Raw genomic sequence first — 15,261 nt, 5'->3', positions numbered from 1 at the left:
CGGGATTGCATTGCAGGGGCTACTGTTCCACCAGCAGTCAAAACCAAGTGGGATTGCTGTCCCCTGGGTCTTCCTGTGACCAAATCGTTGTAACTGGTTTGTGCAAGGAACAGATACTTCAATGAAAGAAAAGATTTATTTCAGAATTAAGTACTAGATTAGAAAGTGCAATGTTGGGTTTTCTTTGGTCAGTCATGAGACAAGTTCCATTGCTTTTGAGAGCAAAAAGGTGCCCGGGTGCAGAGGAGCATGCCTGCCCCGCTGGCTGGCACCGTGGGGTGATGTGCAGCAGTGCTGCGGGGGTGGCCACAGGCGATGCCTGACCTTGCGGGCTGCAGGGAGCCACCACGAGCCCTGCTGGGGCAGGGAGGCACGTGCGTGGCAGCAGTTCAGGCCTACAGAGAAGCCACCCTGCCAGTCCTGGCAGAAGTGCTGCGTGAGAGAAGGGGTGAAGCCAGTGTGAACCTGGTCTTTTCTTTTTCTTTAAAGCATCTAACATTACGCACAGTCCGAGGCACGCGATCTGGGACGTTGCTGTGCCTCTGGTTCTTCAGCTGTTCGATGGGGATATTATTACGCTCTTGTCTCGGACGCTGAGAGGGTTAATTAATTATGTTTATGGAACCCTTTGAGATTCTCAGATGAAAGGTGGCTTTAGAATTGTTAGGTGTTATTATAAGAAAAAAGAATGATTTTATTGCTTCATGTTAATGGTTAACATCTGCACCACAAAACCTGCTTGATCACATAAAGATTCTGCTAAGCATTTAATCCTAATTTGCAGGCTGATGCATATTCATTTTATTTAGAAGATTAATTTAGTCATCAAAGGTTAATCTGCCTCGGGTTTGTAATTAGACAGAGCAGTGACTTGGCGTCTCTGGGCTCACCCAGGTTGCTCTGGGTTTTCTGAGGGGGCAGGGCTGTAACTGTCACCAGTTTTCACTTCCATCTAGTGCTCGGAGAAGGCGTCATTTCTGGACGAGGTAAATGGCAAGAGGGTAACACCTTGGCCAGTTCAAAGATTAAAAATAAAAGGAGAAGTGTGAGCAGATGAACAACCCATGTAGTAAATCTCATAATGCTGGTTTAATTCATTCCTGGCAGGTTTACTGAGTGAGATGTCAGTGGATTAAGCGAGGAGGTTTTTTTATATGTATATGTTCAAATGGTTAACACATTTCACAATGCCTTTTTTGTGTGAATCCTGCTCCTCTTTCAAAATTACTGATGAACAGTATGCAATTTCAGAAATGAAAAATTGTGAGGCATTCTGCTGAAAATACCAGATTTTAACTTTTAGCTGATGTTAGGAGACACAGTTAGAAGGTTAGGCAATGATGTGGCCTGAAGCTTCTCGTCCCCCTGAAAATGAAGCCTTTTGTGCTCAAGGTTGGCTCCTTTAATCAAATTTCACTAAAGAAAATGTGGTCCTTGTGAAGAGTGAAAACAGTGTTTCCTTCGCAGGTACACCAGAAGGCATCTTTAAATTACTGTTTATAAAGCTGGCTGTGGCTTAAGTGTGAAGTATTATTAGTGGCATGGTGCTGTCTTTTGAAGTCAGGGAGAACAGTCGCTGCTTCTTTGTCATGTCCTCACCTTTTCTCTGTTGCAAAGCCGTCAGGAGGGTGATACCGGGATGCGTGCTGCACGCTGCTGTGCTTCAGCGACAAGTTGTTGTCTGACATTTGTTGTTCAACAACGAGGTGGCTTCCAGCTGCAGGCACAAAGTGGGTGATGGGAGGCGCGTGTGACACGGAACAGGCTCACCCTCACTGTACTAGCGTGTCTGAAACTGCTGCCGGTGGAGACAGGGCTGTCAAAGGGCAGCTGTGTGACCTGGGGATCCAGCTCATGCTGGGTTGGACGTGGGAAGTTCCGTGTGGTAGACAGGACTGCGAAGTGGCAGGTGAAAACCTTACAAATTGAATGTTTTGTCTTGAAAAGATTGTTTTACCCAACTTGAAATACGTGCTGCAAAATAAGTATTGTAAATGAAAATGATGATACTAGAATTTAGGAAGTTGGCCAGACCTTCACATTTCAGTGCAGCTTGGCTTTGGTTGAGTTCAGAATCCAGATTCCAGGGGGTTTTTGCTTTTTTTTCCCCAGCACAGTTCTCACATCTCTATTATGATTTGCCAGTGTTCCCCTCCTCTTTCTGGTGCAGAACCTTAGAAGCATCCAAGAAGGAATTTTGGAGACCATAACCAGTTCTTAATTGAGAACAGCCCCAAATCAAGTTAAGTGCCAGTTTGACTATCAGAATATATATGAAGCTCTTCTATTAAAGCATTCTATTTTAACTGTTATGAAGAACAAGTGGCCTAATGTGAAAAAGCTATTGATGTAGCAGTCATTTGCTTGACAGCCGATAGGTTAATTTTGGATGGCTGATTACAGCTATGGCTTCTTGTTGTCTTTGCTTTCATTTTAACTTGATCTAATGACTATTCACCGATTTTCATTTTGATTGAGGAACTTCTAATTCAATTGCTAATAAACTCAAATTGGGTGGGGCCAGATTTGCGGTTTCCAGTTTGAGAGGCTGGCATAGTTTTCTTGGTGTTTTGAAGAAAGAGTGTTTTGGACTGCTGATTTGCAAAGCTGGGAGCTGTTTGCAGGGTGACCCATGACTAGTCAACTGTAAGCACTTGTCATTTTGTTCTTTACAATGAAGATAACCACCCATGCAATGAGAGTAAGTGATGGCAATTCACTACAACTGAGGGGAAGAAATCCCGAACAGAAAGAATATATGTCACTCAAAGCAGGTATTGAAGAACAGTGTTAGTTACTTTTATGTTGCTCAAGCCTTTCCCTTCTAGCAGAGACTGAGAGTGGAATTAAACGCATGCGTTTGCCACAGATTTTAGACTGTTTCTGCTGTCTTGTCTCCTCAGCGTGAACCTTTAGCATCTTCATCTTAATCTTGATGTGATTTGTATGAAGGATAGATAGGTACCACTAAAATGTGGATCGTGAGCTTCATCTGTCATCCCTGCTGCTATATCATTGACTTCAGTGAGCTTCCAGAGGAAAGTGTCTGGCCCACAAGAGGATGTGAACTGTCAAGAAGACAAACCTCTTTCTCATCCATTTGAAATGCTTGTGGGAAAGAATGCCCTAAATATTTAGCAGGTTGTGTAATTTGAGAGGCAAGCCAGGGTTTTTTTAATTTTATTTTTCTCCCTGCCTTTCCATTTTCTTTATTAAATAGAGGAAAACCTTGCCTTAGGCCCGGTGTGCTTATGACAGGGGAAAAAATACCTGCCAGAATCTCCATTATTGCTCGGGCCTGTATATATTGTTATTGCCTTTGCATCTGTAATAGCAAAAGGTGACTACGCCTCTTATGAAAAATTCTATTTGCAGAAAAATACCCTCTTCCCTGCACTTTTTCCAAAACCAGCACAGTGCATAAAGAATCCAGGAGGGTTTAAGTTAGTTAAGGTCACGCAGCAGGGCTGATAGCAGTATGTATGTAAGGGCTGGACCTGCGTGCAGTAGCTGGGCATTGCAATGACGTTCCCAACGGGATCAGGAGGAAGCAGGCACGTTCCAGGCCAGTTTAGCTTCCCCTTCCTTGCACTGGTTGGGAGTCAGTGCAGCTGCACGGAGTGTGGCAGTCAAATCCACTACAGCCCACCCTAGTTTCTGGTGGACAGAAGACCTGATGTGGAACTTCAGCTATCCCCACTAAGGTCCCTTATTTCAGCACTTCTGAAAGGCAGCCATACTGATTGCTTGCATCACCCACCAGCAAAGATCTTGCCCCTTCACATTTCAACTGCAGGGAGCTGCAGTGAGTCAGGCTTGGGTGGAGGGGGGAGATCCTCCACCCAGATTGCCAGCTTGAGCTTGCCGCTGGTTTATCTTGTGGGCTTAGGCAATGGGTTAAGTTCTGCTTCTGGAAGACCTCAGGGTTAAACTCTTACATCAAAAGCACGGCCCATCAACATCATATATTAATGGCTGACTGCTACCTGTTGAAGTCATGTATGCACTAGGACCCTGAGAGACACCCTTGTCTGTATGTGTACTGAGGTGTTTTAGGTTGGATAGGTAAAAAGGCATGGCACGTCGCTCATGAACAATGCTGAGTATGGGAATGCTCTCGCTGTGCTCAGCAGGGCCATTCATGTGTGTGTGTGCAACGGCAAGTTCCCGTTCTAAGTGTGTATGTAAAAGTTCACATGTATGCACCATTGAATTTACATAATGCTGTCCACAAAAGTCAACATTTTAAGGCTTTTAGAGCATTCTTAGCATTCCTCCCTTGTTCGGGATGATTCTGAAGCAGATTCTTGTTGATTAGGATAATCTAGGCTGTAGGTCCCTGGCAGTGGTATCTTTCTCCCAAATATATGCCAGCTCCAAGACTGGTTGCTGTTACCTTCAAAGGATGAGAAGTCAGCACCTCCTTCAGCTGGCAAGGCTTCTGCACAAGTGCGTGCTGCTCTTTCCCAGCGGAAAGGACTGTGCTTGCTGTCTTAGCCCTTGCCGGAGGGTGAGCTGTCGTTATTACAGTTATCCTATGGGCACAGGAAGTGATATTATATAAGAAATCATTTTGCAACCCTATTTCTACTAATCATTGCCACTCCTACCGTAATGACAGACAGATGCAATATACACAATTCATGTTTCTATTATTTTTCTGCTACACTTTGCATGTGTTTTCCATTTAATTACGGTATATGAATTTCATATCTCATTTTTTCCCTTCTCGCATTCAAAGTTGAGTTTGGTATCTGTGATATAGAGATAGGCCTGTGGTAAATTGTGTGATGCACTTCACACTCTTAGGTCTGAGTCTCTGCAAATCTCTTTAAGTGCTCTGAATATTTTCCCGTTTTGTTGGTGATGCAATAGTATCTGGGATACTATTGTAGTAGTTTCTGCACAAGACAGAAGAATCACCTGAGCATTTAAAGAAACTTTGATTAACGACACTAACAAGACCAAAACCAATTGTAGCTATTTATAGTTGTTTGAGAACTCTTTGCACCATTGTATCTCCAAACAAACTGCAAAGGACTTTGCAGAGGGAGAAAACTCAGGTGTGACCTTAACAGGTGACCAGGATACTGGAAACAGAGTAGTGACCGTACTGACATAGAAACCAGTATTTTGTGACTGAGGTACTCAGTGGGAAGCATGTCTCACAGTAATTTATGCTTGAAGAACTTGTGACATGCTACTTGTCTGATTCTTTCTTCGCCGGCATGTATTACCGTGTTTGAATTGAGCACGTAAAACTCGAGAGATTTCAGTTCTAGTTTTACATGAGAGACACTAGGTAAAATAGAGAACAGGATTTTGTGAGAGCCTTTAGTAAATGTTTGTTGTACCATATATTAATCTGAATTATTGGAAAATTTACTAACAGTGAGCTCTGCCTCCTCTCTAACTTTCCATGTGTTTCAGAGAGTTGAATTATGCCGCCTCTTACCCAGAAGAAAAAAGCAGCGTAAGATCATTGGCGTAGTGGACATGCTTTGGATTTACACTGGCATCCTGAAAGCAGAGTTGTCCCCTGTGGATGTAACAGTATCACAGTAACTGTCCCCAGGTAATACTCAAATCTTATTTTTTCTGAGTGTAGTGTCTGATTGTAATGTCTTCTGCAGATCGATCCACTGCATAAATGACACATTTAAAAAAAAATGGGTGAATGCCTACTTAGTTCACACATAGCCCACAAAGGTTTTAAAGGCTTGGTGTACTCTGTTGAGTAAATAACTATAAATAAAACAGACTATTAAAAAATCTTTAAATGTGCATTATGCCATCAAACTATGCTGTTTGGAAGAGCTGTGGTGTTTGGGAAAAATTATACATGTTTTTAACAACTGTCCAAATATGTATTTACACATACTTTGAGATGTACACAAAGACATCTCCATAGCAACTCCTGGGCCCCAACAAGCTTTATTAATCGTTCTTTGAACATAGTATTTTTAGTAGCTTAAACACTACAAGTAACTACAAGTAGACAGCAGACAGCTAATCATAGGGAGAAATGCTGATTTCAAGGGAGTGAGAATATAAAGATGTCTTTGAACTTAAAGGTCAGGACATGTAAAGTTGCTGCAACTTACTTCTCCCACAACTATCAGTAGCAAATGGCAAAATACATATATGAGGTGTATGGAATATACCTGTGTGGTGAGTGGACAGAGATTTGTAGATCGTACAGGCTTTTAGTACCTGGTTGTTCAGCCAGGTAAATGAAGAGACATTTTTCTTCCTGAGAACTCCCCTAGGTCAGTTCCAGCTGGAATATGCACTAAGGCTATTACCACTGAAGTTTTTTTTCGTTATATCTATGACCTGCAGATATTTTTGGATTCTGGATTCCCTAGACTCAGAACATTAGAGGCATTTAGCGTCCTAATTCCTGTTTAGTCCATGAGGACCAGGATCTGTGGGATTCTTCTGGCTTCATTGTTTAATATGGGTATAGTATGATACTTGAAAGAGAAACTCGTTTAGATAAGAAACTTCAGAGTAGGGACCTTACTTTCCTGCTTGCATGTGATGTTATCAAACAATAATCCTCGTTAAGGAAAGATTAATGTTCAAACATGATCAGGCTGGTGAAATGTCTTTTTGGCTGCAGAGGAGATCTGGCAGAGTCTCCCTCTGCCCGCCTTTGGATCATTTCATACAGCTCATTTACATAAGTGATTTTACCTGTGAGTGGGGTGGGGATTTCTGTATGGGATCATCAGCTTTTCCCACTACCACTGAGGAACAGGAGACACCATCTGAGATCTCACCTGCATCCAACAGTAATACCCTACAAAGCCATCCTTTAGTTGTAAAACTCTGGAACCAAGTTCTTTGACTCTGTATCTGCTGGAAAGTTGTTTTGGACTTCACCAGCTTGTTCTATCACATGTTAGAGAGCTCCTCTGTTAAGATGACTTGTCTTAAGCAATCCTCTTAGTGTTCCTTTGAGAGGTGTTTATATTTTAAATACAGTAAGTCAATCTGTTGCCCTTCTCTCACAGGCAACTTGATCAGGCCCCATGGGGCAAAGTTAATAAGTCTTCAAATATCTAAAAAGCCCCTTTACAAGCGGCACCATTTACTTTTCGGTTGTGCTGCTTATTTGCTAATTCCCATCTCCTTGCAAAACTTTCTAGGTACTCCTCTGGCACTCTTGATTTCTTTATCTGACTTGTTACGAGTGAACGTGGCCCTTAAGGACTCCTTTATTTTTGGACAGTTGTCAATTTTACCAATTAAAAGAACGTCTTTGGATAGTTATCAGAAGCTGGAGCTGAAAACATGTTTGCAATTACTGATGACATAGCTGTTTCTATTTGCTGCTCTCTCTTTTAATTCCAAAAAGTGATATTTTTTTTGGCAGTAGATATGAGAAAATATGTCATTGTGTATAATTACAAAATGCTGTTCATTTCTGTCTTGTAACTGTGGGGGGTTAGTTGCTACAATACATTTGGTTCATTTTTGGCTCACTCAACTGCATGACACACATTTAAGTGTATTATTAATTATCATGTTAATATTCATTACCGTGTTAACTTCCATGGGATCATATGATTCTGCCTGCCTCCAAATTGATGTTCAAGTGTATATGCAAGCATGAAAAAAACCCCTCACTGAATGATTTCCTAGGACTTTCTACTAAACCCTAAAATCATGTTCTGTGCATTTTCCTCCAGGATACCTGTTTTTTTCAATGAACTTTAACCCCTCTATGATATTTGCTACAAAAAACCCCCAAAGATTCATCCCTGTGAATGGGCTTTGCACAAAGCTGCTTCGAATGTTCCTTGTGCTTTCATCCAGTTTCTAAATACCAATCGGCAGTACTAGGCTACTTTAATATCCTAGGTTGTATCTGCCATCGCATCAGAGCAATCTGACTCTACAGTGCGCTGAAGAAACTGCATAATCTTTCTAGTGGCTTGGATTTTTCACTTGATGTATAACAAATATATGAATAATGGCTCTATAAGTACCTGTGAAATTTTCAGTAGATGGCAGATTGTTTTGCAAGATAAAATTCTACTAAAAACAGCAACTTGGAAACAGCAAATTTCTGGGTAAGAGCTGAACCTCAATTTAAATGCCTCTTGCCTGGGGATTTTAAAAAAAAGTCTTGATACAGATATGTTGGGCTCAACGTCCTGGAAGCACAGACCATCCTTACCTGAAGTCTAGTGAAATCAGTGGGAATTTTTCATGGTTTTTGAATGTGTATCAGACTTCATCTGTCTGTATGAAAAGAGAAGGCACATAATGCCTGAAACGCTTATTTTTTTCCCCAGAAAATAGGCCCATCCAACTCAAACTTGGCCATTTCTGAAAACACCTTTGGTTCCGAGGGGCTCCACCTGCTGCAGTTTGCCGATGGTTGAGTTATTTTCCCTAATCCTGGTGAAGTTCCAAAAGGTTTCAGACACATTCATTATCCACTTCTACTTCTCCTATCTTAGAGAACACACAGTGTTCAGGGAAGAGAGGGGGTGGCTTCAGCTTCTTGCTGCAGCTGGTGGGTTGTCACCCCAGAGCAGGCGTGAGGGCGATGCCATGAAACCAGGGTGAGGTCACAGCACTGAAAATTTTATTGTAGTGTAAGACTAGCTCCCTGCCAAAGTCCCTGCGGAGCAATATATTTCAAGGTCAAGTACACTCCACAATCGTCTCGAAACAAGCATGTAAATACATTGCATGGGCTGAGCCCTGCTGTCATTGACATTTCCCCCCAGGTAAATGCCATGGCTGCGGTGGAGAAAATTCCACTGGGAAGCCCCACACCTGAACAGACCTAGAGATACTCTTCTCAGCTGGGATTTAGGAGTCTTGGTTCTAGGTGGCAGCATAGCCCTTCTCAAACCCTCTGAAGTTTGTGGGGTACACCTGCCCTCTGCAATGGAGTGCAGAGATATCCGAGTCACTTCTGGGCAGGCTGGCTCTGGAAGCGGCGCGGCTGCATCAGCCTGTTCAGAAAGCAGAGCCAGTGGAGCAGGGGCACTGCTGCACCGACAGGTCCCTGCTGCTTCTGGGCTGTGAGCTGGTGGCTGTGCAAGGCTGGGCAGATGCATCTGCTTGTTCAGAGATAGCTGGTTTAGTTGTGCAGAAGTTGTGTATTTTTCTGTGCTTCGGCTTCACTTACAAGGGTAGGGCTCTTCTGCACCGTGCCTTTCTGTCTGATGACAGTATAAGCAGGTTCAGGCACAGATGAACTCTAACCACACATTTGGGTATTGCCTACAACAGTGAGCTCTGCTCTTGTGAGAGACACCAGCATGCTACTAATTATTGTTGTTGTCGTTGTTGTTATTATTGTAGTCAACATGTTGTATTCAGAAGTCATAAGGCTTATTTTAGGACATCAGACCTCTTTGAACACAGCCATTTACAAGTGTGAGGTCTAAATTAATATATTGATAATACCATGTTAGGAAGGATATTTTGAACTTCTTTTAAAGCAGAAGTTAACATTTTGTCTGAAAATAGTAATGGAAAGAAAATAGTGTGGTCCACCAAGGTGTATCATTTAGACCTGATGATAGAATAATTGTTTTCCATCAAGCAAACCAATGAAGAATCCATAATAAAATTTTACAAGTTAGCTGCCACCAAGAATAAACTCAAGAGCACTATATGAAATGAATTGGGTGTATTAACTGAATCTTCTCTCAGGACAATAACTCTAATGTAGAGCCAAGGTCTGAGGAGGTCACCTGCAGAAAACCCTCCTGGGGCATTTCGGAGGAGAAAGAAAATATTCTTCTCCCTGTCAGGTTCACTTCGTGTCCTAATACATCTGAGGATGTGTATTGAAAACATAATACACGGCCACCATTCTGAAACGGGGTTTAGATAACAAGGGTCATTAAGAAATCTCTGAGGATGACAAACTTAACCCTGCATGAACTTAAGGATCATATCCTCCTACTAATGTGAAGAGTAAGTCTGGTGGATTGTAATTATGACTGAACTGAAATGTCACTTACCATTAGAATCAGTTTAATTTTTTAAAAAATTACAGCGTTTCTCTAAAAATATATGTGAGAGATCATAACTGGCATCTACTGAACATAGTCTGTAGTCTTTTCCAGTGCTGTATAAGAGACTGTCTGGTTTTCCATTTATTTCCAAGTATCTGCCATATCTAAGACTGTGCTTGCAGGAGTGGGGTGTGGTAATTCAGTGCAGGATCCCAAATTAAAATACCGATTGAGAAATCTCTACGTTTGTCATCACAAATATGTTTCTAACTCCACAGCTTCTGCTAAGGCCCTTTGGGTAAACCCAGAGGGTGTATCGTGACTCTTCCCGAGTACAAAGGATGATGTGTGCTTTCCAAAGAATGCGCAACACTCCTGGTTATGAATAATCATAGACACTGCTGGGTTTTCAGCGCGCTGCCTTACAGCTGGGTGCGCTGGGGCGAGGTGCCCCAGACATGTTTTCGGGGAGTCCTGTGTTCGCTGTGTGCAATATAAGCGGAGAGCGTTTGAAGTTGCCCTGCCAGTGGCAGCATGAAAGATTCGTGGCTGCTGGTGCTGTAAAAACCATTCCCCGAGCATTCTCAGACCTTTGTCGGACTGGCCCGCTTCAAGTCTGCCCGTCTCAAGCATGGAGGCCACTTGAACTGCCCTTCCCCAAATCCCACGCTCCCTCCTATGGGCATGCCTTTGAGCCTTGAGCCTCAGCTCATGTAAATTTTTATAGCTCCATTAACTGGGATGTCATCAATTTGAACAATTACAAATTACAGTGATATTAAAATATCCAAGCAGCACTTGCCAGAAGTCGGCAAGGACGGGAATTATCACATTCCCTGCTCTCCAGTCATGCTGGGGCTCTTCGCTTGGTTCCTGTGCCCCGTGTCTTGCATCGGCGAGCCGGGATGTCAAACACTTGATTTGCATTTTTGCTTCCTTGAACTCCTAAAAGTTGCTTATACCAGGGAAGGAGCTTGGCTAAGCATAGAGTTTTCAGTATATTGTGTTTACTTAAGGGGATTTAGGTACTTACAGAAAACTCTGTGTAGATAGAGACTAACTACAAGGATTATGGGCGAGTTTTTTCTAGCTCTACTTCTAACTCAGCTCAACTCAGTGAGGCTTTTTGGCTTGATAAGCCGTGGAAGTCTTTTGTTCATAGTACAAAAAACAAAAAAGAGATAGATCCCTTGGGTACCTTTCATGGACAAGAATGATAGGAGGTGCCTTCTTTACAGCACATGCAATTCTTTGTGCCCATTTGTCAGTAGTGTCCATCTCTGCATCTCTGAGCTTGTGTCAGGGTGCTGCGTACAACAAAGCCATATCCTTTCTCCTGGGATCAGGCAGAATTTTTGTCTCATCGGACTTTTTCCTGAGAAGCCTTTTTTGATTCCTTTTGATTGGATGAACTGGCTTTATAGCTTTTTGGGGTTTTTTTGTTCTTCTTTTTCTCTTGGTTTTGTCACAAGACACAATTGTATTCATTTTTAGAGTGGTCCAAGCTGTAGCAGCTAACTGAAGGCACTATGGAGTGTGGTGTCTTGGGATGTTAATAGACACATAATCACCAGGGAGGGACAAATTCCAGTCCCTGGGGGATGTGAAGCCCTGCTGTTTGGAGAACTCGTGGTCTCGTGATGAAATGAACTCAGACTAATTCTCCTCTCAGTACGATAAATCAGGAGTGATTTCCTTGGACTAAAAAGGGGTCACAAAGAGATAAAACTAGTGACAGGAGAATCATTGCCCTTCTTTCTTAAGAACAGGCAGTTGTTTAAATTCCTTTGCTCCTCAGATAGTGTTGAATGTCATGCAAGTGATCGTTCAGTCTGTGGGGAGTGGTATACGATCAGGATGCTAATGTACTGTGAGTGCAGCTGTTTCTTCCTCATGTCACCCTGCTTTGACTCACCTTTGCTGCAGAAGTATTTGTTCACCGCTCTTCATTTGTAACTCAGATCTATACCTACACACATTTGCAACTGAGATTTGTAAGAGACAATTTTATGCTTGAAAAGGGAGAATTACTTTACAACTATACCTGTTGTCTGTGCAAATGCTTGACAACCTTGCAAGAATTCCTTTCACTCTCTGCCTCTGGTTCTCTTTGTCAGTAAGAAACAGAACATGTATAGTCCTAAGTGCTGAAAATCAAATACTGACGTGATATATTAGCTCTTCCCCCCACCCCCCCCACCCCCCAGTGTTCTAAATGTGGCTCTACTTTGAAATTAAGTGCACTACAGAATATTCGGTTGCAGCACATTGCTGGCATACAGTTTATAAATTGTTAGTGTTTGGCAGCCCTTGGTTTTTAAATTCCTACTGATCACAAGTAGCTGGCACTAATCAGGTCCAATAGAATTATGGTACTGTGTACCTTCTTAAATGGCTGGAGTGGAGATATACATCTAAAACCCCCATATATAATAGCCACATGCCAGAAACACTTTACTCTGAGCAAGGTTTTTATTTTACTTTTTACATCTCTCACATTTTACATCTGGTTCAACAGTTCTGAAGGAAACAACATCTGATGTGATAGCAGGAGATATATATCACACATCTAAAAACCTGCCAGAAATGCAATTTAAATATAGTTTTGGACAGAGTAAAGAAGTATTATTGGTATCAGATGTCTGGGCAGTGAGAAGTTGAGCTCCGTCTCTGCTTGATTTTTGTCATACAGAAGGAAATCATAAGGTGAAATCCTAGTTCTGCTAAAACTAGCAAGAGCTTTGCTGTTGATTTCAGTCATCAGAGTTTCATCTTGCAGCTGTGAAGTAACTGCCAAGTTCAAGCAAAACCATACAGCCTGAGCAGCAAAGGCAGACCTAAGTGTGGCCTTTTGCAGAGATGAGCAGGTGTTGGACTGGTTTTTCGGTGTGGATAGCTGTCACCTGTGCTGTGTCACAGACTTCAGAGACATCTTCTCCAGTATTTGGATTCACCAGAAGTTCGGGCAGGGAAGGCTGGTTCTGGTCTAAGTCACTTTATGCCAGTTTATTTTCATAGTGCAAATGTAGAAATATCTGAAGTTTCAGATAATCCAGTTCAAATCAGTAGGAGTTTTATGCTTTGGTCATCTGAGAGTGCATATACCACCTGAACTGAGCTCCTGAAGTTTGTGGGAGTCATTCATCAGTAACGGATGGAAAATGTGACCTGCTAGCTGTGCCTGTCACAAATTAGCACCTCCTATGGCTAGAGTCTGAAGGGGCTGCCTGCACATCATCTGCGCATGGCAGTGGGTTTAGTTGCTTGGAAATAAGATAGCCTATGCATTCCAGAGGTATAATTTTAAGACTGTTAATACTTGGGGTTTGCTGAAAAACAGACCTTACTGATCCAGGACACTGAAACCCGCTGATAACAGCCGTCAGTCAAAGGCTCGGGAACATTTCAGCCACTTTTGTCTCAGCATTGTGCCAAAGCACCTAGGCAAGCAACCCAAATGCATTTTGTTCTTTAGCTGGGCATGGAAGATGTGTCATTGTGCAGAGTGTGGGACTGTCTGAACAGACAAGCCAAGATTCAGTTTGTTATTAGTATCATAACTGTTATTATTTTATCCCTCCGGAGCCCTAACGAAGGACGGGGCCCCCAGCGTGATAGGCTCTGTAAGGAGACAAGCTTCAGCTCTTGCTTTGAAGCACGCTACATTTTTGTCTCATTACTTCTGATCATAATCCAGCACCAAAAGAAATCAAAAGCTGTCTCTGAATTCAGCGAGAGCTGAGGGCACACGAAAGCTCTCAGGAAATGCTCAGTGTGTTGTCAGGATCAGGCCCGTAATGTGTAACTCCAGCCTAGAAAACTCATTTCCTTTGAAGCTCAGTTGAGTGTTACTACTACACATCAGCATGTTGCACCACACAGAGTATATCAAATTTGATGTCATTTTTTTTCTTCCCTTTTCCCTGGGAACCTGTAAATATCCTTTGGTAGCAAAACCAGAGAGGAATAAATTCTCCTCGATGTATTTACAAATGTGAGAAGCTTTTCAAGTTGTATTTGCAATTCTCTTTCTTGCAATGACCTCTATTTTCATAATCCTTCATGGAATATCATGGTTTAAAGAGCTTTCTCTCCCTGCTGTTTTTGTTAAAAGGTTTTTGGTGTGATATTTGGAAAGTCAAATTCTGCATTTAAATGTTGTGTTTTCACAGATATAAAGGAAAGAGGCCATATTTATTTTTTTCCCCTCTTTTCCCCTTTTCTGAGAACATCAAGCAATTCCACTCTTTGCATGTATTGTTAACTAAACTGTGAGAGCATACAGCAGCTTTAATAGTAAAGCAATTGTGATTACATCTTGCTTGTAATTACATTTATTTCCTCACATATGTCCAAAAAGGCAAGCATTCGTTTGGCCTGTATAGGCATGTGCTAATGGCAGGAAAATCATCTGGCAGTTTGACAGCAAGGAAAATAGCTTACAGTCACTTAAAGGCTTTCATGTCATGGACACTTGCAAAGGCTCTGAGCACTCAGTTTTTTGCTCACATGCTTTTAAAATCGATTGCATTTTGAGAGAGGAGGGAATTTGTTATGTGCTGTGGATTTGCATCTAAATAATCAAAATACGAAGAGGTACAAATGGCGAGGTATGGGTGTCTGATCACAGATATGAAACCCCCAGTAATGGCACTCTACGGGACTGATCTGCAAATAGCCGTGGGCCCCGTGCTTTGCTCTGTGTTAGACTGGCAGAAACACCTGCAGCTGTCTGTGGAAAAAAAGGTGGACAAATAACAAGAGTCCCTTGTTACAGGATGAACTCTGAGACTCGCTTGTATCCCTACAATATACATACAATCTCATTGAGTTAATGGACTTGGTATGTACAGGACAGTGCAACTCAGAGTGACCTATAGGGTTATGAGCTGCTCCTGTTAAAACAGGGCTTTGCCAGCCACTATTTTTGGCACAAGCTGGCCACAGTAGTAAGCATTCTTTTCTCTTTTTAACAAAAGTCTGGCTAGAAATTTTACAGACTGATTTATGACATAAGCCAAAATCACATGCTTATTCTCAATGAAAAAAAAAAAAAAGTTTCTTATTTGAAACGATACGTGTAGTTTTGCTTTTATTTTCAACCAGAAAGTTTGCAGAGATCTTCAAAAGCTATATAAAGATCAAAATCTAGATAACATTTGACTGAGCAGTGTATCTGGTAGATCCCGAATGCTGTCTGGGAGGAGTGAGTAGTTTTCACTGTTCATACAAGCCACAAACTAGGCCAATTTGCAGCAAGATCTTCTGA

General features: G+C 42.1%; 1 long non-coding RNA gene across 1 annotated transcript in view; it reads left to right on the top strand.

Annotated features, from left to right (window-relative positions):
- The window catches only part of LOC129737391 (uncharacterized), a 59,179-nt gene that overhangs the window by 28,634 nt on the left and 15,284 nt on the right, over positions 1-15,261 (top strand). Inside the window, exon 2 of the long non-coding RNA XR_008735167.1 lies at positions 5,431-5,575. This is a non-coding gene — a long non-coding RNA (uncharacterized LOC129737391). The remainder of the gene's footprint in view (positions 1-5,430; positions 5,576-15,261) is intronic.

This window comes from Falco cherrug, chromosome 14 (assembly GCF_023634085.1).
Source record: "Falco cherrug isolate bFalChe1 chromosome 14, bFalChe1.pri, whole genome shotgun sequence".
NCBI lineage: Eukaryota > Metazoa > Chordata > Aves > Falconiformes > Falconidae > Falco > Falco cherrug.
Note: the sequence above shows the minus strand (reverse complement) of the source record. Positions and strands in the feature narration are given on the sequence as shown.